This window comes from Giraffa tippelskirchi, chromosome 3 (assembly GCF_054371585.1).
Source record: "Giraffa tippelskirchi isolate mGirTip1 chromosome 3, T2T-mGirTip1v1.2.pri, whole genome shotgun sequence".
NCBI lineage: Eukaryota > Metazoa > Chordata > Mammalia > Artiodactyla > Giraffidae > Giraffa > Giraffa tippelskirchi.
Window position 1 is genome coordinate 134,515,404 of NC_137277.1, and position 13,507 is coordinate 134,528,910.

Below are 13,507 nucleotides of genomic sequence, written 5' to 3' on the forward strand. Positions count from 1 at the left end.
CTACATCTATTGACCTATTCTCAAAATGATTTTGCCAGTCCCTATGCATCTGTCCTCTGTTTAGGTAGATGTTTTATTAACCCAGGGGAAAAATGCTTCCACAACTAGATAATAAATTATACCATTCAACTCAGAAGCTGAACCTGTCATAGCTACTTTGGGCTTCTTATGACATTTAGAAAAGCAAGTAAAAAGGGGGTCTATGGAGAAAAACGGTTCATAACACATTGAGAAAGTATAGTTCCTTTGAAATCCTTTGTCCAGTGTTAAAAATAATAAGCACTACTGCAGTGTTCCTAGACAGAACATTGACCTCTTAAAATTAAATTTATTGAATATAAACAGCAAAATATGGACCAGCTGAAGCAATATCTGAGGGCAAAAAGACATAGCAGCACTGCATACCTAGCAACAAATTTATAAAGGTTTATGTACTTTTCAAAACTAATTCAACTCTATACATAAGATATGTGAATTTCATAGTGCAAAGATGACATCTTTGTGTAATATATGTAAAGACAGCTTTATTTATTATATATACACAAAACATAATATGTATGCATATATGTATACATATTATACATATATAGCAAAATTGAAGATACAAAATGTAGAACCAGAAAAGTCTACAATCATCATTGTTGAACACTATAACAGACCCCTCAATATAATATAAACTTTAACAAATATTAGCCAATGAAATCCGTTCATGTTTAAAATGGATAGAACTTCATGATAAAGTGGGGTTATTTCAGATGTACAAGGTAGTTTGCCACTCAAAAAATCGATTAAATTTAACATTTATTAATCAGTTCAGTTAACATTAATGAGTGTTTCTAGCCAGGGCCCAGTCATTACATAGAAAATTCAGATAATCTAAGGACAAAATTGAATAAACTAGCATTTTCTAAGGTGAAATTTGTATAACACACCATTTTAAAGTTACAATTCAATGCCATTTAGTGAATTAACAATGTTGAAAATTCCAAAGGGGCTTACCTGGTGGCTCAACAGTAAAGAATCCACCTGCAATGCAGATTCAATCCCTGGGTGAGGAAGATCCCCCAAAGAAGGATGTGGCAACCCACTCCAGTATTTTTGCTTGAAAAATCCCATGGACAGAGGAGCCTGGTGGGCTAGAGTCCATGGAGTCTCAAAGAGTCTGAGATGACTGAAATGACAGCACAGCACACAAAATTCAAATACATTTTCATTACTTCAAAGAGAAACCCTTTACCTCTTAAATAGTGACCACTCATTTACCCTTTCCCCAGTCCTTTTTAATTATTAATCTGCTTTCTGTCTATGTAGATTTACTATTCTGGATATTTCAGGCAACTGAGATAGTAGTAATGATAGCTTATGGTGAAGGGTGTTGGATCATGATCTCCGAAGAAGATTTAGCTTTGGGACCAGGGACCAGGCTTGATCACTCAAGAGCCTTTGTGTAGCAAAGTTTTATTAAAGTATGGAAAAGGGCCAGAGAAAGCTTCTGACATAGACATCAGAAGGGGGGAAGTAGTGTGCCCCCCTCACTAGTCTTAATAAGGCCTTATATACTTTTACCAGACCCACTCCCACAACATACATCTTAAATTAACAAGGTTAGGACTAACAATAGAAAGATCTTACCAAACCCACTTCCATAATATATATTTTAAGATGACAGAATTAGTCAGAAGATTCTTAATAAGGAGAAACATGTCCTTGAGCAAGATACATTGTTATATCGATTAAGAAACAGCAATGTCCTTTTCTCCTATGAGAACCCCAGATCCCTTTGTTCTCCTCAGGGACCCTGGACTTCCTATCAACCTACAGGAATTGACTGTTTCAGTATTAAATATGTGATCTTTGGTGTTGGATTTTACTTAGCATAATGTTTTTGTGGTTCATGTAAAGTTTGATATTTATAAGTACCTCATTCCTTTTTACAGTTGGATGGCATCACTGACTCTATGGACATGAGTTTGAGTAAACTCCAGGAGTTGGTGATGGACAGGGAAGCCTGGTGTGCTGCAGTCCATGGGGTTGCAAAGAGTCGGGCATGACTGAGCAACTGAACTGAACTGATTATTCTCTTGTATGGATATACTGCATTCAGTCTTTCTATTCATCTGTTACCAACTTTTGGCTATTAAAAATAGTGCTGCTGTGAACTATGCACAAGTATATATTTGAATACTTATTTTCAGTTCTTTTTGGTATATACAAATCTTCCTTCATTTATAACTTGCTGTGTCCTGATGTACCCACTTAAAATGAATATATAAAAGTAAAAAATGCATTTAGTACACCTAGCCTATGGAATATCACAGCTAAGCCTAGCTTAGCTTAAATGTGCTCAGAACACTCATATTAGCTTACAATTGGGCAAACTAACCCAACACAAAGCCTATTTTAAAATAATGTGTTGAATATCTCATGTAATTTATTGAATACTCTACTGAAAGTGTGAAACGGAATGATTATATTGGTACAAGATGGTTTTATGTGTCTCCAAAATGGTCATCAGTGTATCAGTTGTTTACCTTTGTGATCATGCAGCTGATGGGAAGCTGTGACCAGCTTCCATTTTCCAGCATCATTGCTAACCCAGGAAAAGATTATGTAAACCCATGGCTGATTCATGTCAATGTATGGCAAAAACTATTACAATATTGTAAAGTAATTAGCCCCCAACTAAAATAAATAAATTTATAAAAAAAAAAAAAAATCAAAATTTGAAGTACATTTTCTACTGAATGTATATCACTTTCATACCAATGACAAGCCGAAAAACTGTAAGTTGAACCATCTGTAAGTAGGAGATAATGTCTCTATACCTATGAGCAAAATTGCTAGATTGTATGAAAAATTTATGTTTTTCTTTTTAGAAAACTGCCAAACCATTTTCTAAAGTGGTTCATGTTTCTCCTAGCAAAGAATTATGATTTCAATTTCTCCAGAAATTTTTGTTTTTTACCTTTTATTCATTATAGACACTGTAGTACTGTAAATTATTATCTTACTGTGATTTTAATTTGCATTTCCCGATTAGTTAATTATGTTCAGCATATATTCTTTGAGGAAATATCTGTTTAAGTACTTTGGCCATTTTTAAAATGGTTTGTTTGTCCTTTCAGTGTTGAATTGGTTTCACAGAGTAAGTTAGGAAGTGTTTCATCATTTCGTATTTTTTGGAAGAGTTTGGGGATATTTGATGTTAATTCTTTACTAAATGTTTGGTAGAATTAACTAGAGAATACATCTAGTCCTAGATTTTCTTGGGACAGATTTATTCAATGAAATATTACTCGGCTACTAAAAAGAATGAAATAATGCCATTTACAGCAATATGGATGGACCTAGAGATTGTCATACTGGTGAAGTAAGTCAGACAGAAAAGGTGAAGTATTGTATGACATCTCTGATATGTGGAATCAGAAAAGAAATGATACAAATGAACTTACAAAGCAGAAAGATACTCACAGACTTAGAGAATGAACTTATGGTTGTGGGGGAGGGGGAAAGGAATAATTAGGGAGTTGGGATGGAAATGGTACAAACTGCTATATTTAAATGTATAACCAACAAGGACCTACTGTACAGCAAATGGAACTCTACTCAGTGTTTTATGAAAGCCTGGATGGGAGGGGAGTTTGAGGGAGAATGGTTACATGTATTTGTATGGCTGAGTCTCTTCGCTGTTTACCTGAAACTATCACAACATTGTTAATCAGCTATACCTCAATACAAAAGGCAGTTTTTAAAAAAAGAAATTTAATTCATTCTCTTTACACACAAATTACTATGTTTGACACTATAATAGTGGATGTATTATTACACAATTGTCAAACCCATAGAATTTATAACAGTAAGAGTGAACTCTAATGTAAACTATGGGCTTTGTTTGATAAACACAATTAATGTATCAAACTTTGCAGAAATTTTATAGTGAAGGAGGCTGTGTGTGAGGCAGCTCAGGGGTTATATAGGATCTCTAATACTTCCTCTGGTAATATTTTTTCTTTTTGCCATGAACTTTAAACTGCTTTAAAAAATAAAGCCTATTTAAAACCAACATAGTAACAAAAAAAGCTATTAAATCTTCCTTGTTATTTTGTTTATTCTTTTACTAATTGTAATCAAATGATATTGACTTGACCTCTGTCTTAACAGATTTTATGTAAAAAATTATATAAAATGTAATGCACTTTAAAATTTATAAATATGAAAAACATGTAGTTTTATTAAATTAATATTTATTTACTGTTCATTAATATAGTTTTTCTTGCATTTGTATGCAAAAATATTTTAATGTTTCTAAAATATTATATACTGCAAATTTCAAAACATATTTTTATGCATATTGTATAATATACTGTCTTAATAGAAACCCAATATAAACACACATTGTTTTCATTGTCATTGTTGTTGTTCAGTCAGTAAGCTCTGTCCGACTCTGTGACTCCATGAACTGCAGCATACCAGGCTTCCCTGTCCTTCACTATCTCCTAGAGTTTACTCAAACTCATGTTCATTGAGTTGGTGATGCCCTCCAACCATCTTATCCTCTGTCACCCCCTTCTCCTCCTGCCTTCAATCTTTCCCAGCATCAGCATCTTTTCAAATGAGTTGACTCTGCATCAGGTGGCCAAAGTATTGGAGCTTCAGCTCCAGCATCAGTCCTTCCAGTGAATATTCAGGCTTGGTTTCCTTTAGAATTGACTGGTTTGATCTCTTTGCCATCCAAGGGACTCTCAAGAGTCTTCTCCAGTACCACTACTCAAAAGCGTCAATTCTTTGGAGCTCAGACTTCTTTATGGTCCAACCCTCACATCTGTACATGACTACTAGAAAAACCATAGCTTTCATTATATGGACTTTTGTTAGCAAAGTGATGTCTCTATTGTCTAGATTTGTCATAGCTTTTCTTCCAAGGAGCAAGTGTCTTTTAAATTCATGGATGTAGTCACCATCCTCAGAGATTTTGAAGCCCAAGAAAAGAAAATCTGTCACTGTTTCCACTTTTTCCCCATATATTTGCCATGGATTGATGGGACCGAATGCCATGATCTTAGTTTTTTGAATGTTGGGTTTTAAGCCAACTTTTCCACTCTCCTCTTTCACCTTCATCAAGAGACTCTTTAGTTTCTCTCTCTCTCTCTTTTTTTTTTTTTGCCACTAGAGTGATATCATCTGTATATCCAAGGTTGTTGATATTTCTTCTGGCAATCTTGATTCCAACTTGTGGGCTAACTAGCCTGGAATTTCACATGATGTACTCTGCATAGAAGTTAAATAAGTAGGATGAAAATACACATCCTTGATGTACTCCTTGCCCAGTTTTGAACCAGTCTGTTTTTCCATATTCGATTCTGTTGCTTCTTGTCCTGTGTACAGATTTCCCAGGAGACACGTAAGGTGGATGTTAGGTTCATGAATCAAGGAAAATTGTACATGGTTAAGCAGGAGATGGCAAGAGTGAACATCAACATTTTAAGAATAAGTAAACTAAAATGAACTGGAGTGGACAAATTTAATTCAGATGACCATTATATCTACTGCTGTGGGCAAGAATCCCTTAGAAGAAATGGAGTAGCCCTTCGAGTCAACAAAGAGTCTGAAATGCAGTACTTGAGCGTAATCTCAAAAACAACAGAGTGATCTCAGTTTGTTTTCAAGTCAAATCATTCAACATCACAAGTTTAGGCCCCAACCACTAATGCTGAAGAAGCTGACGCTGAATGGTTCTAAGAAGACCTACAATACCTTCTAGAACAAACATCAAAAAAGATGTCCTTTACATCATAGGGGACTGGAATGCAAAAGTAGCTTTCATTGAATTATAACTAATACAAAGTTTTTTATTTAAAATAAAATCTATGTAAATTTTCTAATTATACATTTAATATAGACTATACATTTGTATTAGTTTATAGTATAAAGTAAGTCAGAGTGAAAGTGTTAGTCACTCAATCACGTCAGACTCTTTTCGACTCCATGGTATTTAGCCCACCAAATTTCTCTGTCCATGGAATTCTTCAGGCAAGAATATTGAAGTGGGTATCCAAAAGAAATATTTCAAGCAGAGATGGAATTTAAACTAACTCTTGAATTCACAAGAATCTCACTGAGGAAGAAGCTTATTAAAGACTTTTCAGGCAGACCAATTATTATTGCAAAATATAGGGCTGGCCAAAGGGTTGTTTGTGTTTTTCCATAACATTTACAGAAAAACCTGAACAAACATTTGGCCAACCCAATAACACATAGATATACAGGAGCATGCTTTGGGGAAAGTGAATAATTAAGTGTACCTGGAATTCTGCACTGCTAAGAGCAGCATAAACTGAATGAGGAGAGACATGCAGAGAAACAACCATCATGTTTGTGGATGACTCATATTAATGTTTGTGGACAATGTCAATATGGAATCAATGTTTTCATTTTTAAGATTACTATGACATGATTCTATATGACTTTTAGGTTCAGCACTTTGGTAATAATAATGACGTCATGGTCTTCCAGGAAGTAGAAAACAAGGGACTTAATTAAGGTATTTGATATGAAAACAGATCGAAGAAATTGGATGTAGAAATTTCTAAGTCAATAAATTTATTCAAAATTTTGGCCAATACTTGTTTGGTAAGGGAAGAAATCAAAACTGATTTCTAGATCTTAGCTGGGTAGATGTTGATGATATCACTTGAATATTGAAAATTAGAAGGGAAAATTTAATCATAAGAATTTATGATTACATAGATGTGTCTGTGAAACACATCTCAAGAATCACCAGTAGATAGGACTGGCTACATTATTGATGAGGGCCAGGAGAAAATGAAACCCTGGGGCCCTTATTTAAAAATCACCAAAAGTTCCCAGACAGTGACAACAGAGAGTTAAACAAATATAGGGCCCTTTGGTACGGCAGCAGCAGCAGTATATGGAGATCCTGTGTGACTACACAGATTACATTCCCATGAGCTGGCTTTCTCATCATGTAGTAGATAATATAGCAGTGAACCTTAAGAAAGGATACTGACTTGAAGATATAGATTAAAAAATCAAAAGTATTATATGTGATCACTGAAGTAATAAGAAAGCATGGAGCACATGCAGAAGAAGAAACTTAGGATGGGTCCTAGAAAGTTTGCACATTCAGGAAAATTAAAAACAGTAAAGGAGTTTAAAAGCAATGGTCAGGACTTCTCTGGTGGTCCATTCAAGACTATGGTTTAAGTTCTGGCAGTGCGGATTTGATCCCTTGTCTGTGAACTAAGATCCACATGCCTAGTGATGGTCAGAACATGAAAGAGGAATCTGAAAACACACACACACACACACACACACAATATTGGAATGTCAAAATCAGAAAAAAAGAAAACAGCCTGCATTTTAAAATATGAGGGAAATGGACTAAAATGGAAATTCAGAAGTAAACTTAAGTAAGTAAAAGCTATCAGTGGTCTTAGATCAAAATTAGCAAACAGTGGAAGAAATACCACATGGGTCACAAGGTCAATGTAATTTGAGAAAGATGAGTAAGGTTTTTGTAATTATGATTCCGCAAAATCCAAATGTATTTTTTGTTGTTGTTAATGGAGAAACAAAGGTGGCTTAGTCTACTGGTTCTGAACTTTTCAAAACATCATTTTCTTTGATTCAGAAAATATACTTATTTGGAAATTTTCTAAATACTGATCTTTTGTTGGGAGTGACTATCAAGACATAAAAAGTTTACCTTCCTGAGTGGAATCAAGTGCTGTCTAGTGGTAGGATGAGAAAGGCTCCTGTTTTCCCCAGTAGAATCCAGTTGCCAGAATAAGCCAAGAAGGAAAGCATTACTTCTCTGTACTTCCCTAGACTGTGAAAGAAACACTTTTATGTAACCCAAAGCCAACTTCATTTCCATTGGGGTAGGTCAGGAAAAGGCCTTTTAATACCTCCAGAATTCCATTTGACTTCGTATTGCAATATTTTATTTTTATTTTTGGTACATACATTATACATTTTTCTTTTTTTCAATATTGAAAGATCTATGAAAAGCATAGGACTGAAAATGAAATTATTGTTATTATTTATTTATTACCAGACATTTGATATTGAGAGAAATACAAGGTTGCCACTAGCCACATCTTAAATGAAAATAAAAATATAAAATTCTGGATGCCAATAAGGTTGGCATGCTTCTCTTTAAAACATAGCAGATATATTTGTTTAGTTGGGAAGAGAATAGTTGTTTCATGAAAGAAGTAATGATGGGATACTAAGTCACTGAAAATATTTACCCACAATCTACTTTTCAGTGGGAGGAGAAAGTGTGAAGGACTAAATTACTGCATAGGATTGAAAAACTAAACTTGAAATTTTTCATGTTATTTGCAGTTGTATACTTTGCTTAAAACAAACAAACAAACAAAACACACATTGTCACAGAAAGTCTTAGAAGAGATTTACTGTCACCAGGAAGACTGAGCAGGTTTTATTACCCTAATTTTATATAAGAGGAGGTTAAAACACAGAGTCAGAATGCTAAAGGGCATATGTACAAAGGCCAAGCACTGAAATCACTACCTCTTGGTTAACTGTTTCATCATCTATAAAATGTGCCCTTAGACACTCATTCTCTCTAACCATCTTTTCTTTATCAGAATAATCTTTGGTCTCCAGCCAATTTACAGCTTAGAGAAAATTGCGTAGTTGTAAGGCAAAGAATAAGGAGAAATGGGACTTGATAATACTCTAATTTAATAGCTGAAGTTCTAAGTTTCAAGAAGTAAATAAATTAAGAATTATAATTCTTCATTCTAATTCTTAATTCTAATAGTCACACGCATTCTATTTTACTTTCATTAATGGGACTATGTGAAAGCAAAACATTAATGTAGTTTTTGCCTCTTTATTTGATATATAACAGAAACAACATGTTTTGAGGGAAGTGAGTGAAGCTTGACACTTGGTAGTCTCAATTAGGCTTCTCCACAGGCAAAGTGACTCCCACTTTCTATTCAGTCTGTGTGTGTGCTCAGTCGTGTCTTTTGATTTCTACTGATGAGGCATCTATCCTAAACTCTCATTATGCACATTGGTGTGTTAGCTGCTCAGTTGTGTCCGACTCTTTGCGACTGTGTGGACTGTACCCCGCCAGGCTCCTCTGGCCCTGGGACTCTCCAGGCAAGAATATGGGAGTGGGTTGCCATGCCCTCCTCCAGGAGATCTTCCTGACCCAGGGTTTGAACCCAAATCTCTTATATCTCTTGCATTAGAGGTGGATTCTTTTACCCCTGAGCCACCTGAGAAGCCTGCAGTTCAACCTACCAACGTGCATAATAGGGCTTCCTCAGTAGCTCAGATAGTAAAGAATCTGCCTGCAATGCAGGAGACCCAGGTTCAATCCCTGGGTTGGGAAGATTCCCTGGAGAAAGAAATGGCAACCCACTCCAGTATTCTTGCCTGAGAAATCCCATGCAACCCACTCCAGTATATTTTCCTGGGAAATCCCATGGACAGAGTATCCTGGCAAGCTGCAGTCCCTGGGTCACAAAGAGTCAGACAGGACTGAGCAGCTAACACACTAATGTGCATGAAGAGAGTTCAGGATAGATGCCTCATCAAGGGAAACCAGGAGACAGCTCTGATCAGCTTGCTTTAATGTCTAGAGAAGATTTCCACTCCATTGTATATAGACAATAATTCTTTTCCCTCTAATATTTTAATCTATCACCAGAATGTTTGCTTCCTAATGGGTGCTAATGTCATAAATATGCACTTTTCACTTACCTAGTATATTTTAAATAGTTCCACCATTATGCATGGGTGGTTCCTTTTCTATTCTATGTTGGCCGAGCTGTGCATTCCTCAACATCTAACAAAATTAAGCCAAAGATATCTCCTGTGCATAGAAAACTTCAGGTAAAACTTTGAAGAATAGAAGGATTTGTGTTAAAAGACAAATACTATCACATGGATTGTTAGATACCAGTGTTTCCATAGTTCTTATCAATTTTGTCACTTTTATTTTTTCCAGCTTTACTGAAGTTTAATTGAGAAATGAAATTGCAACATAAAGTATACAGGGTGGTGATTTCAAGTATGTTTCCACTGTAGAAAGAGTTTCACCATTAAGTTAACTGACAGATCCAACACCTTACATATTTACCATTTGTGAGTGTGTATGTGAAAACACTTAAGATCCATTCTCTCAGCAAATTTCAGTTACACAGTACATTATCAACTATAGCCACTATGCTGTACATTTGATCTCCAGAACTTGCTCATCTTATAACTGAGAATGTGCTCTCTTTTACCAAACTCTTCCTATTTCCCCCACCACTCAGCTGTCAGTAGCCATTTTGCTATTATTGCTATGAGTTCAACTTTTTCTTTCCTATTTATAGATTCTACATATAAATGATGCCATGCAGTATTTGTGTTTCTCTGTCTGGTTTATTATTGTTAGCAAATGCCTTTTAAGTTCATTTATGTTGTCAGAAGTTGCAGAATTTCCCTCACTTTTTTTCGAGACTGAATAATATTCAAATCCAAAATAATCTCACATTATTTAAAAATCTATTCACTTATCAACCGATCCTCAGCTTCTTTCTGTATCTTGGTCATGGTAAATAATGCTGCTATGAACATGAGCACATGGGAGTATGAATACCTTTTTGAAGAAATGACTTATTTCTTTTGGCTGTATACCCAAAAATGGAATTGCTGAAACATGTGGCAGTTCTGTTTTTAATTCCATAAGGAACTTCCATACTATTTTCCACAGTAGCTGCACCAAGTTACATTCCCACCATCAATGCATGATTCTTCCCTCTTTTCCCACATTTTCATCAATACTTACTTGTTGTGTTAGAGGTGATATCTTACTTTGGTTTTACTTTGCATCCCTCTGATGATTAGTGGCTTTGAGCACGTTTTCATATTTCTATTGACAATTTACATGTCTTTGTAATAATACCTATCTAAGTCATTTATCCGGTTTTTAGTTAGGGTATTTATTATTTATTTATTTGTTTGTTAATTTTTTTCTATTGTGAAGACTTTCACAGTTAAACTAAAAAAAAATAGAGAAGATTCAAATAAAATTAGAAATTAAAGAGGTAGTATCACAACTGATAACAGAAATAGTAAGGATCGCAAGAAACAACTATGAACAGATAAATGTCAAAAATTTAGATAAGCGAAAAGAAATGGATCAAGTTTTAGAAACATGTGATCTACCAGGACAAAATCATGAAGAAATAGAAAATCTGAACAGATAATTTAAAAGTAAGGAGATTAGTCAGTATTTAAAAACTTCCTAACAAAGAAAAGCCCAGGATCAGATTGTTTAATTGACAAATTCTATCAAACATTAAAAAAAATTAATACCAATCCTTTTCAAGCTCTTCCCAAAAGATGGTGCCTGCATCCATGAAATTAAAAGGCGCTTACTCCTTGGGAGAAAAATTATGACCAGCCTAGATGGCATATTAAAAAGCAGAGATATTACTTTGCTGACAAAGGTCCATCTAGTCAAAGCTATGGTTTTTCCAGTAGTCATGCATGGATGTGAGAGCTGTACCGTAAAGAAAGCTGAGTGCTGAAAAATTGATGTTTTTGAACTGTGGTGTTGTAGAAGACTCTTGAGAGTCCCTTGGACTGCAAGAAGATCCAGCCAGTCAATCCTAAAGGAAATCAGTTTTGAATATTCATTGGAAGGACTGATACTGAAGCTCCAATACTTTGGCTGCCTGATGTGAAGAGCTGACTCATTAGAAAATACCCTGATGCTGGGAAAGACTGAGAAAAGGAAGAGAAGGGGATAACAGAGGACAAAATAGTTGGATAGCAACACTGACTCAATGGACATGAGTTTGAGCATGTACCGGGAGATGGTGAAAAACAGGGAAGCCTGGTGTGCTGCAGTCCATGGGGCTGAAAAGAGTCAGACAGCACTGAGCGACTGAACAAAAACATCCCCATACTTCCTCATTTCAAACAATATTACAAAGTTATAGTAATCAAAATGGCATGATATTTGTATAAAAACAGACACATAGATAATTGGAACAGAATAGAGAAATAAAATCACACGTTTATCATCAATTCAGTTCAGTTTAGTTGCTCAGGTGTGTCCCACTCTTTGTGACCCCATGGACTGCAGCATGCCAGGCCTCGCTGTCCATCACCAACTCCTGGAGTTTGCTCAAACTCATGTCCATCGAGTTGGTGATGCCATCCAGCCATCTCATCCTCTGTCATCCCTTCTCCTCCTGCCTTCAATCTTTCCCAGCATCAGGGTCTTTTCCAATGAGTCATTTCTTTGCATCAAGTGGCCAAAGTACTAGAGTTTCAGCTTCAACATCAGTCTTTCCAGTGAATATTCAGGACTGGTTTCCTTTAGGTTAGACTGGTTTGATCTCCTTGCTGTCCAACGGACTCTCAATAGTCTTCTCCAACACCACAGTTCAAAAGCATTAATTCTTCGGTGCTCAGCTTTCTTTATAGTCCAACTCTCACATCCATACGTGACTACTGGAAAAAACTTAGCCTTGACTAGATGGACTTTGTTGACAAAGTAATGTCTCTGCCTTTTAATATGCTGTCTAGACTGGTCATAATTTTTCTCCCAAGGAGTAAGCACCTTTTGATTTCATGGATGCAGTCACCATCTGCAGTGATTTTGGAGCCCCCCAAAATAAAGTCTGTCACTGTTTCCACTGTTTCCTCATCTATTTGCCATGAAGTGATGGGACCGGATGCCATGATCTTAGTTTTCTGAATGCTGAGCTTTAAGCTATATTTTTCACTCTCCTTTTTCACTTTTATCAAGAGGCTGTTTAGTTCTTCTTCATTTTCTGCCATAAGGGTGGTGTCATCTGCATATCTGAGTTTATTGATATTTCTCCTGGCAATCTTGATTCCACCTTGTGCTTCATCCAGCCCTGCATTTCTCATGATGTACTCTGCATGTAAGTTAAATAAGCAGGGTGACAATATACAGCCTTGATGTACTCCTTTCCCTATTTGGAACCAGTCTGTTGTTCCATGTCCAGTTCTAACTGTTGCTTCCTGACCTGCATACAGATTTCTCAAGAGGCAGGTCAGGTGATCTGGTTTCAGGTACTATGTTCAAGTTTTTAATCCACTTTGAGTTGATTTTTGTGTATGATAGACGATAGTAGTCGAATTTCACTCTTTTGCATGTCTCTGTCCAGTTTTCCTAACATATTTATTAGGGACTACCCTTTCCCACTGTATATTCATGACTCCTTTATTATAAATTAATCCTACACAAGTAAAGTAATGCTCAAAATTCACCAAGTCAGACTTCAACAATACGTGAAGTGTGGAATTCCAGACGTTCAAGCTGGTTTTAGAAAAGGCAGAGGAACCAGAGATCAAATTGCCAACATCCGTTGGATTATCGAAAAAGCAAGAGAGTTCCAGAAAAACATCTATTTCTGCTTTATTGACTATGCCAAAGCTTTTGACTGTGTGGATCACCACAAACTGTGGGAAATTCTTC